The sequence below is a fragment of the Lepus europaeus genome, chromosome 18 (genome assembly GCF_033115175.1).
Source record: "Lepus europaeus isolate LE1 chromosome 18, mLepTim1.pri, whole genome shotgun sequence".
NCBI lineage: Eukaryota > Metazoa > Chordata > Mammalia > Lagomorpha > Leporidae > Lepus > Lepus europaeus.
The window spans coordinates 68,570,444-68,594,285 of NC_084844.1; the positions used below are offsets into that span (position 1 = coordinate 68,570,444).

Consider the following 23,842-nt stretch of genomic DNA (forward strand, 5'->3'; position numbering starts at 1 on the left):
TTCTATCCCAAGTCATCCAACTGCCTGGATCCTCCTGCTAAACAGCATTAAAAAAACAGTAAAAATGCTCTGAAATAGCAGACATGATAGAGAAAAATATTGAACTTCTTCAAGTAGAACACCAGAGGACAGGAAAAGGAGTCTAGGACTTTTCAGGTATGATGAGATGCTATTGAAGAGTTTTGAATATCTTTTTTTGAATATCAGGATATGTTTATATTAAATAATGTCAGGCTGCTTGCTATTATTGAACAGGATAGATGTGCTGGACAACAATTCTACTGTTTATGGTCTTTATGGCCTCTGTATTTGCTTGGAATAACAGAGAAATTATGCACCCATAATGTAGAAAAGAGTAGATAATGTCCAAAAATATAGGAACATGGGAGAACTGAGTGTATTGAGGACAAATAGACAAAAACCTGAAACTTTGAGGCAAGACAAATAATAAAAAAATCTGGGTTTGCATCTGACTTTATTTATTTTGATTTTGAAGAAGGAAAAGGAGGAGAAAGTTATGAAAATTTCTGATAAAGCAGTAAAAAATATATTAAGTATGAGTGGTTGTAACTGATCATAATATAATGAAGAAAAATTAATGAAATATCTGCACATTCTAAAGTATAAATTATATAGAATAAAGAACAGCATTGACAAGAATAGATAGAATTAGTATCAAAATGGCATGTATTGGCTGTTTTTTATTATATTCTGTAAGACTAAAAGGTGACATTATTGCTGTACATTTCATGACTTTTAAAGGCATTAATTACTGTGCTGGCTAGTTTTTCATAAGGAGATGCACCTTACTAATTAATGTTTTTCAGCAAATATAGTATCGAAATTTAAGCTTTTAAAAAATGTGACAGCATAGGAAAGAAGATAGAATCCTTGTTTTGGCTATGACATGTATGAGCTTAAAAATTGACATTCCATGGGGCCAGTGCTGTGGTGCAGTGGGTTAATGCCCTGGCCTGAAGCACTAGCACCCCATATGGGTGCAGGTTCTAGTCCCAGCTGCTCCTTTTCCAATCCAGCTTTCTGCTATGGCCTGGTAAAGCAGTAGAAGATGGTCCAGGTCCTTGGCCCCTTCACCCATGTGGGAGACCCAGAGGAAACTCCTGGCTCCTGGCTTCGGATTGGCACAGCTCCAGCCATTGCAGCCAATTGGAGTATGAACCAGTGGATGAAAGACCTCTCTCTTTCTCTCTGTCTCTCTCTCTGCCTCTCCTTGCTCTGTAACTCCTTCAAATAAATAAATTATCTTTTTAAAAAATTGACATTCTTGATTTTCTGAGAAGAGAGATTTGGAATAAATTGAAAACCAACAACTTTTCTCATAACCATCAGAGAACAGAGATCACAGGACAAATGTGCTTCTCGAAATCTAAAGAGACAGAGCATACTGAAAACAACCACTGAGATCAGTTTATCTGTGGAAGAAGATACTGGAGGTTTACACTGATAAGGACACGTTATGACAGTTTTGGTGAATTGATGGAAGCTAAGTGTAGATTGGCTTGAGACTGAAAACTCCTTTGAGTCACAGTCTTGGGGTACTCCCCATTTTTGTGAATTTCAGTTCCAGGAACCACATCAGTTTCTCACAGTAAAGAGATGGGAAAGGTCTTATTCAAGCAGCAGGAAGGGGGAAACAACCATTTTGAAATATGCTACAAAGTTTCTTCATGACAAGCTCCTCCTTCCCAAGAGAAAATAAGTTTATCAGGACCTCACGAACCTGGAGGATGGCAATGAATTAATTCCAAATCGCTTTAGTCTTATTGTGTCACCCATAAAAATAAACAAAAAAATCCAACAATTGCAAAGATCAAATCCCCAGAATTCAATAACATCATGGAAAACTTTGCTCAGCCATATTTTATGTCACATCAACAGGACTCCTCTGGTAGAGCAATAATGAGTAAAAATGAAAAGAACTATGAAACAGATACAGTATTTAAGAAAAAATTCTTGGGATGAAAAAAAAGGATTAATCAGAAAAAAGGCTAATGAAACCAATGAATAATATAAAGTAGAACAAACAAATTTACACATTAGTTCCACATATTAAAAAAATACTATAAGTCATATTAAAAGCCAAGAGAAATCTTAGTTTAAAAAGATAAAGTAAGAAATAGGACCAGATCTAGACAAGATATGTTTTTGGAAATTATTAGATAAGAAATACGTAATAAATAAAACTACATGTTAAGGACTGAAATGAAAACATGTTTGCAAATGCAAAGACAGTGGGTAACGTAAGCAGAGACATGATGATGTTAACAAAGAATCAGCAGAAAATACTGGACATCTAAATCACTGTACACAAATTTTTAAAAAAATGCCTTGTTTTAGGCTTATAAGTAGACTGCACTCAGTCAAGTGGTGAAAAATATCAGTGAGTTTGAGACATGCCAACAGAAATATCCAAAAGACTGAAGATGGGTGAAGTTTTCCCAAATTAAAGACAGATTCTGAACTATGGATCCAGGAAGCTTACAGAACACCAATCAGGATAAAAGGTCTGCAAATTGACACAAGGTCAAATCATATTAAACTGTAGAAAACCTTAAATAAAGTGAAAATCTTTAAATAAATTGGAAGAAATGATTACATTAACCTTAAAGGAGGCTGGGGGGAACGGAATGTATTGGATTTCTCTTCAGAAGCCATGTAAGCAAGGAGTGAAATATTTAAACTATTGAAAGGAAAAGACTTAGAAATTTATGGATAATGAAATTATTCTTCAGAAAGTAGAAAAAAAGACATTATATGGCAAGAAAGTAGAGGAGGTTTATCATTAAATAAGTTATCCATAGAAAAGAAAAATAGTATAGGCATAAAACAAAGATTTACATAAATGAACAGTCAAGGAGGAAATGAATGAAAGTAAAAACAAATTTTTATTTCTTCTATCCTTAATTGACCTAAATGATAACACTTCAAATTATAATAGAAGAAACAGGTGATTTTAGTATATACATAAATGAAATGAATGACATTAATATTCTCAGAGATATGAGAGATGATAATATTGATAATATCTTGATATGTGGCATTTAGACTATCCAGGATATAGCATAGTGTTATTTAAAAGTGCACTTAGACTAGGCATTTTTGCATATCAAAAATTCTAGGGCAATCCCTAACAATAATTTTTAAAGAAGTGTATTTGTTAAAATAGAAGAAAGAAAATATACTCACAAAATAAACAAAACCTGAGAAAGCAGAAATGAGATAAAGACAGAAAAGGGAAACAGCGAACAATAATAATGAATAGAAAAGAATCACAAACAGACAGGAATTAAACAATGCCAATAATCACTATAAATGTGACTATTGTATCAGCTTAAAGACATGGACAACCACAGGATAAGGAGACAGAAAAACAAGGTCCTCCTACATGTTGTCTCTAACAAAAGCCCTTTAAATATAAGGACACAGATGAAAAGAGAAAGAGCACAATAACACTAACCTAAAAACCACAACACTGGAATATCTATGCTAATTTCAAACAAAGGATATTTCAAGGCCAGGTAAATTATCAGACATGTTAAATAATGATAAAGGGGTTATGTCCTATAAGACAAAAGGCTCTTTAGTATGTTGGTAGCTTATGTCAGAGCATTAAAATACATGAGGCCAAAACTGAGAGAACTGCAAGGAAGAATAGACATCATATTATATTTGGAGACTTCCAAACATGTATTTTAGTAATTTATAGATCCCGCAGGTTCAAACTCAGAAAGTATATTTGAAATGAACAGGATAATTCATCAAAAAGATTGAATTGACATTCATATAATATTTCATCCACCGACAGCAGAACATTCATTCTCAACTTCACATGAATAATGGAAAAAGATAAACCAAATTTTGTTGAATAAAATATACCTTAATAAATTAATGAGACAGAAATTATTCAGTTTACAGTTGATGGTGATTTAAACTTGTAATCAACATTTGAAATACAGTCTGAAAAATCTCAGTATATGTGGATGCTCGGCGCCGTCCTCGTCCAGCAAGAGACAGAGACCGAACACTTTGCACGGGGTTCCTTTATTGCTCGGCAAGCAGGAGATCCAGCTTCGATCTCTTCTGGGCAGGAACTTCCCTTACACCCGCGTAGCAAGGGTTTATATGCACAATACACGTCACAAATCAGGTGATAGGCTAGAAGCGCGGGGATAGGACAATCTCGTGGCAAGGCGGGAAGGAGCGAGCTAGAGCGGGAAATCTAAGGCGGGAAGGAGCGAGCAAGAGCGGGAACTCCCTGAGATGAGGAAGAACCCGGAAGCAGGGAGTCGGCGCCATCTTAGGGGCACGGTTCCTCCGGTCTGGTTCCCTACATCTCCCTCCTTTTGTTTTTGCACAAATCACATCCCCGACGGCCCTGGCTCATGAGGGCCGGGAGAATATTTACTAGGCAGAGAGTAGAGGTGCATACCCAGCGTGCTTGTGATCCGTTAGTTACGGAACTTCAAGGGCCTGGCCACAACCCCTGATGTCTCCGTTAGGGATCAGTTTTTATTCCCTTTTGCTGGGGCAGGCTGGGAATTGAACCTGCATGCATATGCATATGCTCTCCCAGGACCCCCGGAACCCCCGGGTGGACTCCTGCTGCAGTACCTTTGGTCTCGCATACCCAGTTTTCGCTCCCCGTCAGGGATGGGTGATACAGCCCAATGAATGAGAGGGGGAACAAGACAACTCGAGGAAGGTGTGTGCCTGATGGAGGCATTGTCCATATGTAGCCGCGTGGTAGGCCGGGGATCCCCTGGAGGGGCAGATATGCAGTTTTGTCCCCACAATCAGCTGTGGCGATGTGAGTACGCTGCAGTACGGTGTTGCTGGTCCCCCCCTTGCAGTCGCAAGGGTTGCCTACGTTCTGCAGTAAAGCAGTGGGGTTGGAGTTAAAGCCCGCATAAGAGCCAGGGAGCAAAGCCGCTGCCAGTATGAAGAAGCGGAAGGGGTGCATCTCACGTCTCGTTGTTTTGTTGCAATTTGTCGTCCTGTGAGAGCGTGGTAATCTCGGTTATCTCGGGGGAGATGTCGTCCGTAGGTGATAGAGGTGTATCTTGTGGCGGCGGGGCTGTTTTTCTGACCAATCTTTCCGGTATCCAGAGAGGTTCTCTTCCAGATTCCTGTGGGAAGACACAGACCGCGCCTCGGTTCCAGCATAATACCGGATCCGGGCCGTACCACTTTCCCGTGAGGACATCTTTCCAACGGACATAGCCTCGTGAAGATGGCTCCTTTAACATGTGTCTCTCAGCGGGGGACATAGAATGATCTGTCAAATTCAAAAAGTTTATAGTAAACAGTGCAAGGGAGAGGCGCATTCGAGGGGTTTTGCCCGTGGCAATTCCCTCCTTTTGTTTTAAGAGAAAAGCCTTGAGGGTTCGATGAGCCCTTTCAATTATGGCCTGTCCCTGAGGGTTATAAGGGATTCCAGTTTTATGTTGTACCTGCATACGGGTGCAGAAATCTTGGAATGATTTACTTGTGTATGCAGGACCATTATCTGTTTTTAAAGTTTTTGGTTTGCCCCAGGCTGCCCATGCAGCAAGGCAGTGATTAATGACATGGGTGGTACGCTCACCCGTCTCCAGAGAAGCAAAAATTACTTGGGAACAGGTGTCAACTGACACATGAACATACTTTAAGGTCCCAAACTCGGATATGTGGGTGACATCCATCTGCCAGATATGTCCTGGTAGTAATCCTCGGGGATTAACCCCCACCGAAGGCACAGGGGTTAAAGTAGGGCATGCGGCACAATGGCGAACAATATCGCGAGCGGCAGCACGAGAAAGACCGAATTTGGCGGCAAGGGTTTTTGCGTTTACATGGAACTCTGAATGAAACTGGATAGCCTGCTCTTCTGGGGAAGAAAATTGGAGTATCCAAATGGGGCGTGTGGCTTGATCAGCTATAGCATTGCCTGTGGTCATGGGTCCAGGTAAGGAAGAATGAGCTCTAATATGAGTAATAAAGAAAGGAGCAGACCGATTCCAAATAGATTTTTGCAGGGTGAGGAAAACTGTCGCTACGGAGGATGAAGAATTGACTAGTCCTGCGGCCTCAAGGATAGACACAGAATTAACCACATAGCGTGAATCAGACACAATATTGACAGGTCCGGGGAAATCAGAGAAGACTTGGTTAACTATAAGAAGTTCAGTTACCTGGGGGGAGTTAGTAGCGAATTGGAATGTTTTTGGCACAGATCCTGAAACAACATATGCACCGACTCCTGTTTTAGAACCGTCGGTATACACTACTGGGGCTCCCTGTAAGGGCTTTTGGGATGTGGACTTTGGAAAAATAACTGGGTGAGACTGAACAAAGGTTAGCAAAGGATCAGAGGGTGTTCTGTTTGTAATAGTTGCGGAAGTGGAGCAGACTAAAACCGCCCAAGCATCAGTACAAGCGATTAGCACACGTACCTGTTCCATGGAATAGGGGACAACAATGGTGGATGGTTCGCGTCCAAAATGTTGGATAGCCCTCTGAATGGCTAGGAGAGTTATCTCCGCCACTGCCACGGGATAGTAACTAATAGATCTAGTAGATGACATTGAGGGATGGATCCAGAGGAGAGGCCCATCCTGCCATAGGACCGCGGTGGGCTGTTTAAGGGTGTCGAGGACCCAAAGAGTAAGGTCTCCCGCAGGGTCCCAACGTTTTAGGGCGGCTTTACTAAGGGCATCGTTGACAATTGACAGTGCTTGTTTGGCCTCAGAGGTGAAGGTTCGGGGGGAAGCAAGATCCGGGTCTCCTTTAAGTATATTAAAGAGGGGCTGCAATGCAGCATTAGGAATGTTAAGGTAGTGCCTAATCCAATTGATATCCCCTAAAAGTTTTTGTAAGTCATTTAGAGTGGAGATGGCATTGATTTTTATTTGAATTTTTTGAGGTCTAATTTGAGTAGGGGCGACTATAGCCCCAAGATAAGAAACTACAGACGACAATTGCACCTTATTAGGTGCAATATGCAGCCCTGCCCCTTCCAGCACTTGTTGGAGTGTACTGTATAAGGCCAGGAGCCTCTCTGCTGTGGGGGCTGCACACAGTAGGTCGTCCATATAATGTAGGCACCTGCAGTCGGAATAGCGGTCTCTAAGAGGTTTTAGTACTTGGGCTACATAGACTTGACACATGGTGGGGCTATTAGTCATACCCTGAGGCAAGACTGTCCACTCCCAACGCTTGTCCGGTTGTTCCTGGTTCTGGGTGGGGACAGTAAAAGCAAAACGTGGGGTATCCTTTTTGTCCAATGGAATGGAAAAGAAACAATCCTTAAGATCTATTACAATAACAGGCCATTGGTTGGGAAGTGCCGAAAGCAGAGGAAGACCACGTTGCACAGGGCCCATAGGCTGCATCTGTGCGTTGACTGCCCTAAGATCATGTAAGAGTCTCCATTGACCTAATTTTTTGCGGATGGCAAAAATAGGCGTATTCCATGGAGAGGTGGATGGGATCAAATGACCAGCGTTGACCTGCTCCAAGACCAGAGTGTTGACTGCCTCCAGTTTCTCCTGAGATAGGGGCCACTGTGGAACCCAGACGGGTACGTCCGTTAGCCACGAGATGGGTAAAGGCTCCACTGGTTTAGGAGGCGAAACAGTGACCCCTAGGAAAAACCCAGGCCAACTTTACTTGGTCTTTGTTTTGGTTCAATGGGGGAAGGGTGGCCCTGGAGCTGGACACCGAGTCCCTTGCCTGGGACGTAACCCATATTTTGTAGCATAGATCGTACTGCAGGGGAAGTGGTGACCAAAGCAACATCCATTTCGGCCAGGACGTCTCTCCCCCAAAGGGAAATGGGTAGAGGTAAAATGAATGGAGAAAACTGTCCTCTATGACCCTCGCTATCCTGCCATGACAACAAGGCTGCACTGATTTTTGGGAAATGAGCAAAACCAAGTCCTTGCAAGGTTTGTTCCGCCACATTTGTAGGCCATGTACTAGGCCAGTCCTTTGTTGCTATAATGGATTTGTCGGCTCCTGTGTCTAAAAGTCCCTTAATGTCCTTGCCATTAATCTGCAACACTAAAGTGGGACGTTCATTTAAAAGCATATGTAAGCCGGTAAAATTAATGCCAGAGGACCCAAAGTTACCAGTGCCGCGAACGTGGTTTTTAGCTGGGATTAAAGAGTGAAGACTGGGCAGTAATAACATTTGTGCGATACGGTCTCCAGGATTGATTACTAAAGGTCCCTGAGGGGCCTGAACCATGATCTTTACTTTACCAGTGAAATCAGAGTCAACTACCCCGGGGATCACAGCTAGCCCTCGGAGGGCGGCGGAGGACCGACCCAACACTAATCCAACCGAATCCGGGGGCAGAGGACCGGAGCAGTCGCTCTCCACTAATTGTACCCCCATCTCCGGAGTTAAGAGGAGAGGGGAGGTGGCGCGGAGGTCCAGGCCTGCGGACCTGTGAGTGGCACGGGCTGAGGGTGCACTGGGTGTAGCGCAGACACGGGAGGTGGAACCTGAGAGTAGATTTGATTTTGGGGGCTCCTCGCTGGGTTGGGGAGCCCCCTCTGGCCGTTTTTTGGCCCCTGGGCGCTACCTGTAAGTGGGTTGCCATCGATATCGAAAGCAGAACGGCATACCTCTGCCCTATGAGGGCCCTTGCGGCAACGGCGACAAGGCTCTATGCCTGAAGGCTGTGCCGTGGAATACCCATGGCTGAGATTGGGGCAATCGCGTTTTCTGTGACCCGGTTGATGACATTGGAAGCAAAGTCCTGAAGATATGGGGGGTCGGGTCGATTTAGATTTTGGACTGTTTTCTTTGACTTTTGCCAGCATCGCAGCTAGGCCCGCATTAGTAAGTGGCCCACCGGTATCTCTGCAGTATTTTAACCAGGAGTCCAGAGATTTATGTCTATATTGTCGAAGAATGTTTTTGCACTCTTTATTAGCCTGCTCAAAAATAATTTGTTTGACCAGTGGCTGAACGTCAACCTCGGAAGGGAAAATACGCGACGCAGCCTCAAGTATGCGAGCGACAAAATCAGCGAAGGGTTCGGCCGTGCCCTGAACGATCTTGGTGAGGTGGCTAGCTGAGTCACTTGGATTGGACGCCTGCCTCCACGCACGTTGGGCACAGTTGGAAATTTGCCTGTATACTTGTCTAGGGAATTGGGTCTGGTCAGCCTGATAAGGTCCACGCCCTAAAAGCATATCAGCATTCCACGTAGGGTGGCCGTCCTCAGCATTTTCATCTGCCTGGTCATGACAGCACTCTGTATTCATAGATTGCCACAAAAGAAAGCCGCCTGGACTTAAACAGGCCCGAGCCAATTGGGTCCAGTCGCTAGGTGTTAAAATGGACTGGCCGACTGATTCAAGGAGTGACAATGTGAATGGGGCTGTGGGTCCATAGTCATGGACCGCAGCCTTAAGTTGTTTTAATACTGTCATGTCCAATGGTTCGTGCCGGGCCTCTCGCGTGCCCAAAGCCAAAACAGGGTAAGCCTGAGCGGGGGCAGCGGGAGCGCCAGTTCGCAACTGTTTCCAGGCTTGTTGATGAAACTGTCTGCCTGAAAAAGGTGGCACATTTGGGACGTTTAATGGCCATGGCGGCACGGGTGTTAGATGGGGCTGAGGCACGCCTACATGACCGCCAGTAGGAGGCGCTGCGTCTTTAATCTGATGGGCGGGCACGACATCGATAGGAGGAGCCGTAGGCACTAGAGGGCGTAAACAGGCATCTTTTAACTTTTGCCGCAGCTGCGCATACGTAGGAGGCGGGGATTTAGGATCGCCGTCCCCTTCCCCCTCAGACTCAGAGGAGGCGGAGCCACATTCGGAGCCTGAGGCCAGTGAGGAAGTCTGGCATCCCGTGTCCTTAAATTGTATGAGGTCCCGGGCGCCGTCCGAGCTCTGAGAACGAACTTCCTCGAGAGCCTCGCGAACCGCCGTAAGAGTCGGGCGGTCCGCTCCCACCGACCTCTCCTCTTGGAGGCACGCCCGCAGTAGTTCCCATAAGGGGAGAACAACGGGGTCGATATCGGGTTCCTGGGGATCGTTAACTGTGCGCCGGAGATCCTTTCCTAATTTCTCCCAAGACTCAAGAGTTATTTGGCCCTCGTGGGTGAGCCACGGCGCAAAGAAATCAACACTTCCAAGGAACCTGACAAGTGTGGTCTTAGAAACCTTAATCCCTTTGCTACGCAATAATGCTTTTAACGGATTAAGCAACATTGAATGGCTAGATGAATTTCCCATTTTCAGTTTAAAGCGGGAAGACACGTCCGCTATCTTATTTTCAGTTTAAAGCGGGGGAACAAGTCTGCTATTCTTTCAGTTTAAAGCGGGGAAACACGTCCGCTATCTTAGGGTGCGTCCACCCTCCAACCACGAGATATACCTCACTCGCGGGGCCCAGACGGTAAGACTGACCTCGCTTACCTTCTACTTACCGGGCAACGTAGAGGAAGTTCCCCGTACGGGCCACCAGCTGCTCGGCGCCGTCCTCGTCCAGCAAGAGACAGAGACCGAACACTTTGCACGGGGTTCCTTTATTGCTCGGCAAGCAGGAGATCCAGCTTCGATCTCTTCTGGGCAGGAACTTCCCTTACACCCGCGTAGCAAGGGTTTATATGCACAATACACGTCACAAATCAGGTGATAGGCTAGAAGCGCGGGGATAGGACAATCTCGTGGCAAGGCGGGAAGGAGCGAGCTAGAGCGGGAAATCTAAGGCGGGAAGGAGCGAGCAAGAGCGGGAACTCCCTGAGATGAGGAAGAACCCGGAAGCAGGGAGTCGGCGCCATCTTAGGGGCACGGTTCCTCCGGTCTGGTTCCCTACATGTGGAGATTAACAACACATTTCTAAATAATACTTCTACATGGGTTAAAAAGTATTAGGGACAGGCCAGCACTGTGGCATAATGGATAAAAACCACCGCCTGCAACACTGGCATCCCACTTATATGCCAGTTTAACTCCTGGCTACTTCACTTCCGATCCAGATTCCTGCTAATGTGCCTTGGAAATGAGCAAAAAATAGCCCAGTCCTTGGGCCCCTCCACCCACATGGGAATCCCAAATGAAGCCCCCAGCTCCTGGCCCAGTTCTGGCCATTGCAGCCATTAACGGATTGAACCAGAGGATGGATGGTCTCTCTCTCTCTCTTTCTCTCCCTGTCTCCCTCTCTCTCTGCCTCTCCCTCTCTATAACTCTTTTTTTATTTTTGACAGGCAGAGTGGACAGTGAGAGAGAGAGACAGAGAGAAAGGTCTTCCTTTGCTGTTGGTTCACCCTCCAATGGCCACCGTGGCTGGCGCACTGCACTGATCCAAAGGCAGGAGCCAGGTACTTATCCAAGCACTTGGGCCATCCTCCACTGCACTCCCGGGCCATAGCAGAGAGCTGGCCTGGAAGAGGAACAACCGGGACTCTATAACTTTCAAATAAAAATTTTAAAAAAAGAATTAAGGAAACAAAAAAGCAGTCACAAAAGTAACAAATATAATAAAATACTCAGTAATATTATTAACCAAATAGGTGAAACATTTTTATACTGACAATTTCAAAATATTAATGATAAAATTAGATACACAAATAGGAGATCATCCTCTGATCATGATTTGGAAGAATTATTATTATTAAAAGCAAAATGCCATATAAACTGATCTATGCAATCCCTACAAGATTCATATCCTTTATATAAATACAGAAAACAATTCTAAAATTCGTATGGAACCACAATATGATATAATAAGCACACAAACTTGAGTAAACACTGGAGGGAGATATAATTCTTCTTGATTTAAAAATGAATTACAAGGGTGGGCACTGTGATGCAGTGGGGTAAGCCTGTGGTGCCAACACCTGATCTCATCCCTGCTGATCCTCTTCAAATCCAGCTCTGTGCTGTTGCCTCAGAAAGCAGTGGAAGATGGCCCAAGTGCTTGGGGCCCTGCACCCACATGGGAGACTCAAAAAAATGGAATGTCTCCTGGCTGTGGATCAACACATGTATGGCCATTATGGCCACAGTGCCAGCCCCAGGACTAAGGTTTAAACAGCAGTTTTCCACCCACCCCTCCCCTACTCCTGTTCATTCTGCAAGTGCCAGAGGGAACTTCAGATTCAACATTGTGCACACAAGCCAGATCTGGCAGTAGGAGGTCATGTGATCCAGGCAGACTCCAGAGGTAAGCAGAGCAGCTGGGGGCTGAGCAGGGATGCTATCTGCTTCTGTCTGTCCCCTGGGGGGCTGTGACTGCACAGAGCTGGGAGCACAGGGATGGGGGTACCAGCCAGAGGAAGCTACAGGGACAGGATGTGTCTGGGACACTGGCTGAGAGGCTACAGGCAACTTTCACCAAAACAGGGTTGGGTGGGGGCTGGGTGCCATTCTGTATTTCCACATGGATCTGGGTGTGAGCTTCTCCCATCTACACCACAGCCTCTGGCCCAGAGCTGGCTTGGGGACCTAGGCTTTTAGGAGGGGCACACAGCTTTGTGAGGCAGTGTCCTTCCTGACCCCTCTGGTGAGACCCTGGCTGCAGTGAGGTCGGAAAATCAAGGCAGGCCTCTCTCAATGATCTGATTTTCCAGCTGTCTGAATGACAGGTCCTGGCCCCAGACAACTGCACAGCCCTCATTGCTCCCACTTCTCAGGAGCTTCCTTGGATGTTCTGACACACCCTGTTAAGGCAGCTCGTGTGGATTCTGGCTAAGCCTGACCTTCCTCTGAACCAGCTTGCCCGAAAAAGCCCCACCCAGCCTCGGTTGGGCCCAAGTGGCTTTCTCTGAAGAGCCCTGCTCTCACAACAGGAATTGCTGGCTGTCCTGGCAGTAAACAGGAAACATCATTCTGTTGGGGAAAAATAACCCTCTCAGCACAAACATAGTAATAAATAAGTGGCTAGCTTATATCCCGTGCTAAACTGACCCGAGGCTGACTCTGCCGTGTCTGAGCAGAGCCTCAGGGGTGGACTGGCCAGGACCCTCCAGTGAGTGTTCCTGGTGTTTGGGAGGCAGGAGCAGCCCAGTGGGGAAGGGGAAGAGGGCAGAGGACACCTGTGTGGTCACATGGCAGGGGAAGGAGGAGATGCAGTGAAGTTTCTGGTCACAGCCAGAGTGGTGTCAGACACTGGGCCACCTCACTAAATGTGATGAAATGCAGCTTTCCACTCACATCAGGACCTGGGTCTCTGTGTCCAGCAGGTACAGTCCCATGAGTCCCCCTCAGATGGTTGCAGTGGAGGCCTGCAGGATGGGGAAGCCTTGGTGATGCCCTCTAGGAGCTGGAGACCAGGTTCCCTGGCACAGCTGCCCCCTGGCAGAGTGTGTTCAGGGAGATGAAGCCTGTTGCCCTGCAAGGAAAGAGACACGGACAAGGTTGAGAGGACACGATCAGCAGGGTCAGTCATGGTCACTGTCACTGACCCTCGCATAGGTCTTGTTGCACACACGGTTTTTCATAACACATTTCCATGGATGGTTTGAAGTCCTCTAAGCTTGGATTTCAAACATTTTCTGCGCCCAGGTAAACCCATCTTTTGATTCCATTTTCTATAGACTTGCTGCCATCTCCTCGGGTGTCGCTGCAGCAAACAGAAATGGCTGTCAGAAAAGATGGCAGGGAAGCCAGGCTGCCAGAACTGCTCCCTCATCCTCTGCTGTTTTTCTCACTACCTCTGCCAGTTCATGTTCTGCCCAAAGCTTCAGATCTATCATGACTGGAGAAGAAAGGGAATTTTAGGAGTAAAAAGTCTTGGGGCTAGTGTTGTAGACAGCGGGTTGAGCCACCACCTGAAACACTGGTATCCCATATGGGAGTGCCAGTTGGAGTCCAGGCCGCTGTACTGCTGAGCCAGTTTCCAGCTTGTGCACATGGGAAGGCAGTAGAAGATGGCCCAAGTATTTAGGTCCCTGGAACTGACATAGGAGATCCAGATGGAGTTCCAGGTTCCTGGCTTCCTTTGGCCTGGCCATTTGGAGAGTGAATCGTGGATGGAAGAGCTCTTTCTCTCTGTTACTCTGCCTTTCAAACAAATAAAACAGAATCTTAAAGAAAAAATAAGAATCCTTTGGCACACTGATGTTGGAAGAAAGGGATCTTTCTTGAAGTTGGCGAACCCTAAAGGCTTCCATAGCCTTGGCAACTCATGACTAGAGCCTAGGGAGATTCCATAATCAAGAGTGTCAAATTGTTAAATCAACAATAAGAGTCACTGTGTACTTATGTCTCATGTGGGATCTGTCCTTAATGTGTTGTCCAATGTGAAGTAATGCTATAACTAGTACTGAAACAGTATTTTTACATTTTGTGTTTCTGTGTAGGTGGAAACTGATGAAATCTTTATTTTGTATATACTGAATCGATCTTCTGTATATAAAGATAATTGAAAATGAAAAAAAAAACTTGGTTTTAAATTGGAAATTGCATAGGATCAATTTTTAAAATAATCAATTTTAAAAAAAATATCATGTAGGATCTCTGTCCTTAATGTATAGCACATTGTGATTTAATGCTATAACTTGTACACCTACAGTATTTTTCACTTTGTGTTGCTATGTGGGGGCAAACTGTTGAAATCTTTATTTAATATATACTAAACTGATCTTCTGTATATAAAGAGAATTGAAAATGAATCTTGATGTGAATGGAAGGGGAGAGGGAGCAGGAGAGGGGAGGGTTGTGGGTGGGAGGGAAGTTATGGGGTGGGGGGAAGCCATCGTAATCCATAAGCTGTACTTTGGGAATTTATATTCATTAAATAAAAGTTTTAAAAAAAGAAATGGATCTTTCAATTAAAACTAATTGTAACTGACCCAGAATCTCCTCTCAGGACAGAGGCAGGCATGGAGCAGGGCTCAGGCTGGGGAGGCTGGTCAGTCCCTGCTCAGATGCAGGTGTTGGGCCACCTCCCTCTGACTGAGACAATTAGGACACCTCCCTCTGACCTAGGCCAGGGAGGGGGGAATGTGGAGTAGCTTCCTATCCTGGTCTCCTTACACGAGTGACCTGTGATTTTCCATTGTTAGTTTCCACAATTTCAGAAACATCCATGCATAAAAGGAGACTTAACTTTCACCCACAGTTAAAAAAAAAAGATGTACAATGGTGACAATAATGTTAAAGCTTCTCTTGCTTTATTCCTCTTATTAGAGGAATTGATGTGCTAGGCTTCAAGTAATTAGGGCCCATGAAATTTTTTGAGAAACTGGCAGGCATGGAGTCTCAGCTCTCATCTCCAGGGGGCCCTGCCTTCCTCAAATGTTTTCAGCAGCAGGGACTGAGCACTGGGCAGAGATTCCCCACTGAGTTCTGGTGCCAGGTCTCAGCCTCCTCCCCCCCCCCCCAGAGCTCCCTGTCACGGTGAGGGGCATGGAGCCCAAGAACACCTTACAGGGAGACCAGACTGGGGCCTCTGTGCTGGAATGACAGTGAGACAGCCTTCGCTTATGGCAAAGGAAAGGGAAGGAAAGCTCATCCAGTCTTCAGCAGATGTGGATTGCGTGATTTTATCGATGATTTTGAGTCAGTAAAGTAAGCTTTGTGTGTGAGAGCACACAGACCACCACACCCATGGAGTGTGAGATCCCCTAATTCAATTCCAGTCACAGGGTGTCCATGTGTTAAAGGCACAATGAGCACAGGTAACCTGTGGACACCTAAATCCCAAGCAGAAAGTGTCTTGCATGCTGCACCAGGGAGTATTTGGTTCTCGTCTGTCTTTGATCTGTAAATGCACTGGTGTCCTGAGACCTGCTCCTCACTGCCTGTGCTGTTCCCAGCTGCCTTGCCCACAGGAGTCATCCCCGTATTCAGTGATGTCCGCTGTCTGCTGCGGTCATCACTCAGCCTCCCCACCACACACACACACACACACACACACAACACAGGGAAGGACACAGTCTCCTCTAATGACATGATCTTGTTCAAGTGTGGCTGCTGGCCTAGACCACACCCAAAGCAGGACAGTGAGCCATGCTGTCCTCTGACTGAGACACCTGCAGAGAACAGGGAGTCTGTGGAGTGGTGAGGCTGCCACAATTGGGCATGGTGCAGAGGGAAATGGACGCTCCGAATGGAGGAAATTTGAGCTCCATGGGGTGAGCTGGCCACATGGAGAGCCCTGGAACAGCAGCCCCTCTGGCTGCTTCCATAGGAACTGCTGGAGGCTATGTTTCACTCCTGAAAGAGCTCATGTAGAATGGCAGCATCACCAGCAATGTGCACCTGACACCCTGGGCTCAACAGACTCAACAGGCTTCATTATGTTGTTCTTTGAAATTAACAAACTTCCCCAGCAACTTCCAGAGGCTTAAAAATTGAGTAAAAAGGGGTGTTTGCACCTGCCCAGTTTCCCAGTTGTCTTGATTAAGAGTGTACGCTTGCTGATGCTGCTGCTGCTAAGCCAGCACCCAGACCTGATAATGGCCATCTCCATGGTCCATCTGCACATCCTGCTTGGTGCTGCATGCCCTATCAGCTTTGAAAAGCAAACAGCAACAGGTGTACTCATACAGGACCACAGAGGAGGATGGCATCACTGATCTGGGCACCCCCTGGGCTCTGCCAGTTCAACCCTGGAAACTCCTGGTCTTTTCCAGTCTCCATGACTTCACCTGTTCCACATGTGCTATGGTGGACATTATGTAGAGGGTACCCTTACACACCAGCTTCTCTCACCTTTTAAAAATTAGACTCTAAGGTTTGGCACTAGGCCTGAGGTGCCAGCATCCTGTATGGGTACAAGTTTGAGTCCCAGCTGCTCCAATTCCAATCCAGCTCCCTGCTGATGGCCTGGTAAAGCAGTAGAAGATGACCCAAGTGCTTGGGCTCCTGCACCCACATAGGAGTCCTGGAAGAAGCTCCTGGTTCCTGGCTTTGAATCAGCTCAACCCAGCCATTGCGGTCATTTGGGGAGTAAACCTGTGGATGGAAGACCTTTATCTCTGTCACTCCCTCTCATGGTCTGCAACTCTACCTCTCAAATAAATAAATAAAATCTTTCAAAAAAAGAAAATTTACAGAATTTTCATCCAGTTGGTGAAGACACAATTAAAAAGTTAACCATATTGGGCTTTTGTTCTCTGTACTAAGATTGGCTTACACTACAACATCATTGATGTATATATGACATAGAAATAAAAGATAAACAATGGAGGGCTGGCGCTGTGGCATAGCAGGTAAAGCTGCATTCTGCAATGGCTGTGGCTGGGCCAGGCAAGCTTCTTGAAGGTCTGCTACTTGGGTGGCAGTGGCCCAAGGACTTGGGCTGCCTTCTCAGGCACATTATCAAGGAGTGGATCAGAAGTGAAGCAGCCAGGTCATGAATCGGCACTCATTAGGGATGCTCACACTTCAAGTGGCAGTGAAACCTTTTATGCCACAGCACTGGTCCTGGTTTTCTTTATTTAGAATTGTTTAATTTTATAATTATTTTATCAATCGTTTCTTTTTTCAATTTTTGATATATATTGTTCTCATTTTCAATTTGTTTTATCTAGTCTGTATTCCCATTTAGTTTCATAAAATTTAACATGAGAATGATTTAGGAGTGTGCCTTGTTTCTGTAACTTTTAAATTTTCATGAAAATTTAAGAAATTATAAGAATAGTATCAAGTGTTCTTGGTTACCCATTACCTAGATTTACAAGTTAATCCCTGAAATTGCTTGTTCTCTCTACATGCGCATCACACACAAACACACACTATACTTGTTTTATCTCTATTGTTTGGAAGTGAATTGCAAAGTTTTTGCCACTTTCCTCTTAAACTGTTCACTATATAATATTTTCTAAGAATGAGAGTATTCTCAATTCATAATACAGTAATTAAGAAACTATAACAGTTTGATAATAGTGTTACTTATCCCCAAACTCTATATTTGAGTTTTCCACTCATTCCAGTAATGTCCTTTACAGCAGTTTACTCTCTTCTATGTACCACTCCTGTTCCCATTTAGTATCACACATTGAATTTAGTTACCAAGAATTGTTGTCTTTCTTTTTCTTTCATTAACTGGATAAGCCAGTTAACTTGGATTTGCCTTATGATTCTCCACATCACATTCAGGTTGTGATTTTGTGTCAGAACTACCCCATAAGTGATATTGTGTCCTTCTCAGCACATTGGATCAGGAGATACATGATGTTGACTTGCTATTTCTTTGGAGATGTTAATTTCATAATTTAAGGTGCTATCTATCATGTTTCTCTACTGTGGAATTGGTAGTTGTCTATTTGTAATAAATAGTGGTGAAATACTTTGAAACTGTAATTAAATTATTAGGAAAATTTCAGCCATCCATTTTAGTATTTATTGATAATTATTGTCTGGCTCTGTTATTACTAGCATGTTTTCTAACTGGCTGTTTTTACAGTTCCCATTATTTTGTTAGTATTAATTGGTTGTTATTATAATTTATTTTTTTAAAGATTGATTTACCTTATCTAAAAGTAAGTGGAGTCTTCCAACTGCTGCTTCACTCTTCAAATGGCCACAAAAGCCAGGGCTGAGTGAGGCCATAACCAGAAGCCAGGAGCTTCATCTGGGTCTGTCACATGAGTGCAGAGGCCCATGTAGATGGCCATTCCACTGCATTCCCAGGCACACCATTAGGGAGCTTGATTAGAAGTGGAGCAGCCAAGATTTCCATCTGTATTCATATGGGATGCTGCATTGCAGGCAGCAGTTTAACCTGATAACAGTGGTAGTCTTACTTTAATAAAAGTGTTCCCTTCTCCTCCAACTATTTATTCACTTTTATAACAATAGAAGCTAATAGCATTTTATTTTACTCAACAAATTAAAATGTGCTACTATTTAAATACTTGACTCCTGTATTTGACCATTGGTAGCCATTCAAGCTGGTTTCTGTATCCTTTTGAATTCTCTCCATTAATCTAATCATTTCCTTATTTATGGCATGATTAAATGTTCCAATGTCATTTTTAAATACTAGTCTCTTTCTTCAGTCTGGAAGAAATCATTGCACTATAAACCTGTTTCCTTGCAATGAAGAATCCAGAAAATAAGATGTAGGTGAAAGGATTACAGCATTTATTTTAGTCTAAATCATATTTAATCTTAATCCTATAATTCCTTCAATTCTAGAATATATAAGCATGTAGATTTAGGATGCAACATAAAACAGTGACGAGAGGTCACAGTTATATGAAGAGTGACACTGGAGCAAACACATGGGGTTTCCGGCACAGGAAAGAAGATATATGAAGCCTGGTATGGTTGCAGGCTCATGGGGATGGAGACACTGGGGCAGACAGGGTCTAAACTTACAGGGTTTGCAAATATATGAGAAAATTAAGGGGATATGGATACAGTGCTTAGAGAAAATTCAAATCCTTAAGTGAATATGTTAGGACACTGAAATCTCAGCTACCTTCTCAAGAATTAAAGAGGAAAAATGCTGAAAGAATATTTAAATAAAGGCAGGACACAGATGCAACAGACATCAATGAAATGTTTCTAGTCACAAAAGTACTACAGAAACATGTAAGGAAAACCATATTTTAAAAGTTAAGAAAATTATTAAGCCAATAACCAATTTCAGGAAATTAACACAGGGCCATTCTTTATAGAACATACAGAACTTAGCAAGACACTAAGAGGATATTGTTAAATTCTTAGAAGTAAAAATTTTACTCCAGAGTTCAAAATCTGTTACATTTTGAAAATCAGTCTCCCAAATCACAAATATAGCATGAAACAGAAAAACTTCTACATACTTAAATAAGATGATCAAATTTTTGAAAAGCCAACCAATCAAAAGTCCCACAAGTAAAATTTTGGGCCCAAACATACGGAATATTCTAAACCTTTAAGAAAGAAAAAAAAATTAAATTTCCCAAATTCTTTCCAAGTAGAAAAAAACAGAGAATATATTTGAATTACTTTTGGGAAGTCAGTGTTTTATATATATATATAATGTCAACAACATCAGGTTATGAAATTAATGAGCTTCTGTTTCATAAACAGGTGATATCTTGAGCAAAAAATTATATGAATTCAACCATATAGAAAAATATTGTAGGTCAATAACAAGTGAAACACATTAAAAAGTAAAGGGCATTCAACACTGTCAAACAAACCTTGTAAATCATCCAGGTAGGTTGAAAATGTGAGATAATTACATAATCATTTAGATTAAGTGTTAAAGCATTTAACAAAATTCAGTATCCAGATGGAAAAAAAAAATCAACTTCTGGCAAAACTTCAAAAAAGAGAGACTTCCTGTATGAGATCAAGATAGTTTAAAATGGACCTACAGCAAACTACTTAACACAAGATCAGTGAAAGCTTTTCCCCTGGGAACAGACCTAGCCATGCCTGCCTTCTCCCCCATCTCTCTTAACAGGGAAATCCAACAACAAAAAAGAGCAAGCACCAACCCTAAATAAACCAGGAACTCTGTCAATGTACCCAGATGACACCATTACATACAACAATACAATGTCATCCCGAACTACATACAACTGACAAGTGAGGGTATCGAGATGACTGGGTAAAATGTCATGACCGGGGCATCCCATATGGGCGCCGGTTCGAGTCCCAGCTGCTCCACTCTGACCCAGCTCTCTGCTGTGGCCTGGGAAAGCAGTGGAGGATGGCCCAAGTCCTTGGGCCCCTGCTCCTGCGTGGGAGACCTGGAAGAAGCTCCTGGCTTCTGGCTTCAGATTGGTGCAGCTCTGACCTTTGTGGCCATCTGGAGTGTGAACCAGCAGATGGAAGACCGTTCTCTTTTTCCCTATCTCTCTCTCTCTGTAACTCTGCCTTTCAAATAATAAGCCTTTTTTAAATATTATTAACAGCAAGAAACACATAGGAAATATTAAAAAGACAAAAGACAGACTAGAAAACACGTTATCTACAAGAGAAATGGACTAAGAGGATTAACCACGCAATATCTTTAAACACTGTTCAAAGGAACATCACAGAAACTTCCCAAAGGAGAAATCGTTCGGGATATGAAGAAACACAAGATCAGAAGTCTATGATCTGCGGTTAGCAGTGACTCACCTTGAGCAGCTTCTGCAGCTCAGGAACTCTGCAAGTCCTGAGAGCCCTGAGGCCACAGTGACCCCGCCTGGAAATCAGGCACCCAAACCAGTCCAGCACTCCGGTTGCTTGGCAACAACCTCCCCACGCCCACTGAGCCAGCGAGCGTGCTGATTGGCTATGGTCTTTGTGACGCCCCTCATGGCCGTTGGCTTTGCAGCTGTCCAATCAGGGGCCCCCCGGTGAGGGCGGTGGAGCACTTCATCATCTCGCGAGATCCCTGTGTCCTATTGGCATCCAGACTACAGTGGGAAGAACGTCCCCGCGGTGGCTAGGCCTTCTCTGCTCTGAGAAGAGGAAGCCGGAGGCTTCGTGAGCGGGAAGTGGTGAGTGTGTGGGGCCAGGTTTCCCAGAAGGGGCGGTGGGCGGATGGATCCTGTCAGAACCAGCTACAGAGGGACCTGGACTTCCCCCGGTGAGCTCTTCCATCCGCGGACCCCACCGCTGAGGGCTGGGCCGGCTCTGGACACGGGCGACAGGCCCCATACCTGCACCAGCGGCCTTGGCTCCCTCCAGAGCCTCCCTACGTCTCCGTGCACGCAGTCCGCCTCCCCCCAGGTCGTGTGGAGAAAAACAATGAAAAGAAACACGATCATTATTCCAGTCAAGTCTTTCTGATTTAGAAAATATTTTGGGGCTGGTGCTGTGGTGCAGCGGGTCAAAGCCCTGGCCTGAAGCGCTGGCATCCCATATGGGTGCCAGTTCTAGTCCTGGCTGCTCCTCTTCCAATCCAGCTCTCTGCTATGGCCTGAGATAGCAGTAGTAGATGGCGCAAGTCCTTGGCCCCCTGCACCCATGTGGGAGACCCGCAGGAAGCTCTTTGCTCCTGGCTTCAGATCAGCGCAGCTCTGGCTGTTGCAGTCATCTGGGGAGTGAACCAGTGAATGGAAGACCTCTTTCTCTGTCTGTACCTTCTCTGTAACTCTTTCAAATAAATAAAATAATCATTTTAGGAGTCACTGTGTACTTATGTCTCATGTGGGATCTGTCCTTAATGTGTTGTCCAATGTGAAGTGATGCTATAAATAGTACTAAAACAGTATTTTTACACTTTGTGTGTCTGTGTGGGTGCAAACTGATGAAATCTTTACTTATCATATACTGAATCGATCTTCTGTATATAAAGATAATTGAAAATGAAAAAAAAAAAACCTGGTGTTAAATTGGAAATTGTATACAAAATTAATCAATTTTTAAAAAATATCATGTAGGATCTCTGTCTTTAATGTGCTGTACACTGTTATTTTATGCTATAACTTGTACTCCAACAGTATTTTTTCACTTTGTGTTGCTACGTGGGGGCAAACTGTTGAAATCTTTACTTAATATATACTAAACTGATCTTCTGTATATAAAGAGAATTGAAAATGAATCTTGATGTGAATGGAATGGGAGAGGGACCGGGAAAGGGGAGGGTTGTGGGTGGGAGGGAAGTTATGGGGGGTGGAAGCCATTGTAATCCATAAGCTGTGCTTTGGAAATTTATATTTATTAAATAAAAGTTAAAAAAAGATAGTATGTTGTTGATGCTAATTTGGCAACATTTCCCATGCACCAGAACTGTAAACACAAATTGCATGGAATTGAGCAAAAATAACCCAGGCGCTGAGGGCTCTAGGTATAGACTTATAAAACAAAATCTTGAACTCTGGGGCCTCTTTTTTTGATAAAAGAATAGGAAACAAATGCTGTCAGTTGTGTCTGGGGAAGACAAGTACTTTGAGGGGAAGAAAATGATGGCTTCTGTGCTCATAAGGAAGGCGGGGGTGTCAGAAATATGGCATTGATCACATATTTCCCTTTCTAAAACATCTTCCCTACAGGTCCAGAAACTGCTCAGGTGTGGATGTAGGTGGTTGAGCAACAGACATTCCTGCCTTCTTGATTCTTCACGAAGAAACAGGTACAGTTCATCTTCATGTTTGCATTGGTAAAGAGTTTCAGGGTATACAGTGCAAGATCTTGATTTTGAATGTGTTTTCTGTGTTTCTGTATGCATGCAAAAAGTTTTCGAAGTTCTCTTTTTTTCTGGTGTTAACATTTCAGCCATTTGAAATAGGTTTGCTGTTATTTCTACACAAAAACTTCATTGCCAACTGTAATGCATTCAGAACACTTTCCCCAGGCCTTTCGTTTACTGCTAACATCTTGGGTCTTGTAAAACCTTTTGGGTTCTAGACTCTGGATGTATAAATTCTGTTCTCCCTGAGCTGTTCTTTGTGAAATTCCAATCTTATATTGCTAATGCTTGCATGTTACTGTAAGACTCCATTTACCTGGGCCACAATAACAAATGAGAAACAGAATGTTAGAGCTGTGACAAGGGAATGAGATATGTTCTTTTGATCAGGGGGCCCTTGCATAGGATTGTATACTTAGACGTCTGAGTAACTTTACAAGCTTGGATTTATTGGACACTTTTTTGTGAGTACTTTGTTGTTATTCCTACTTAGGTTTTGATTAATGCTTAGATAACTTGCTGGCAAGGCATGTTGTAGGGAAAATTTCATCTCCCAAAGGAGAGCACCTACTCACCACATTGCTAACTAGTCTTCACCTGATGAGCCATTAATCATGGAAAGGGGCAAGGAGCAACTTCGATAACTTCAGAGCAAACTCTAGAAGACAATCAGATATGTTCTAATTGCACTCAGCTTCCTCTCCCATGGGTTGAATGGAGGACATGGGAGAGGGAAATGCACCTTCCTCTACAACACCCAGACTGGACTCTCACTCCTTCACTGGAGCTGTGATTCCCAAGCTTCCTACAAAT

At 44.1% G+C, this 23,842-nt stretch overlaps 2 protein-coding genes across 7 annotated transcripts in view; one reads left to right on the forward strand and one right to left on the reverse strand.

The window, feature by feature from the left end:
- LOC133747076 (zinc finger protein 260-like) overlaps positions 1-23,842 on the forward strand; it is a 313,614-nt gene that overhangs the window by 244,788 nt on the left and 44,984 nt on the right. For 5 of the 6 annotated variants that reach the window (XR_009864268.1, XM_062175218.1, XM_062175219.1 and 2 more), the window contains exon 2: positions 22,893-22,972. The gene's annotated coding sequence lies outside the window, so the exon portion shown is untranslated. Of the gene's footprint in view, positions 1-21,316; positions 21,396-22,892; positions 22,973-23,842 lie in introns of those variants that run through there. The other variant, XM_062175217.1, reaches the window with a different exon arrangement.
- The window catches only part of LOC133747078 (zinc finger protein 717-like), a 380,365-nt gene continuing 367,046 nt past the window's right edge, over positions 10,524-23,842 (reverse strand). Inside the window, exon 5 of the transcript XR_009864272.1 lies at positions 10,524-10,830. The gene's annotated coding sequence lies outside the window, so the exon portion shown is untranslated. The remainder of the gene's footprint in view (positions 10,831-23,842) is intronic.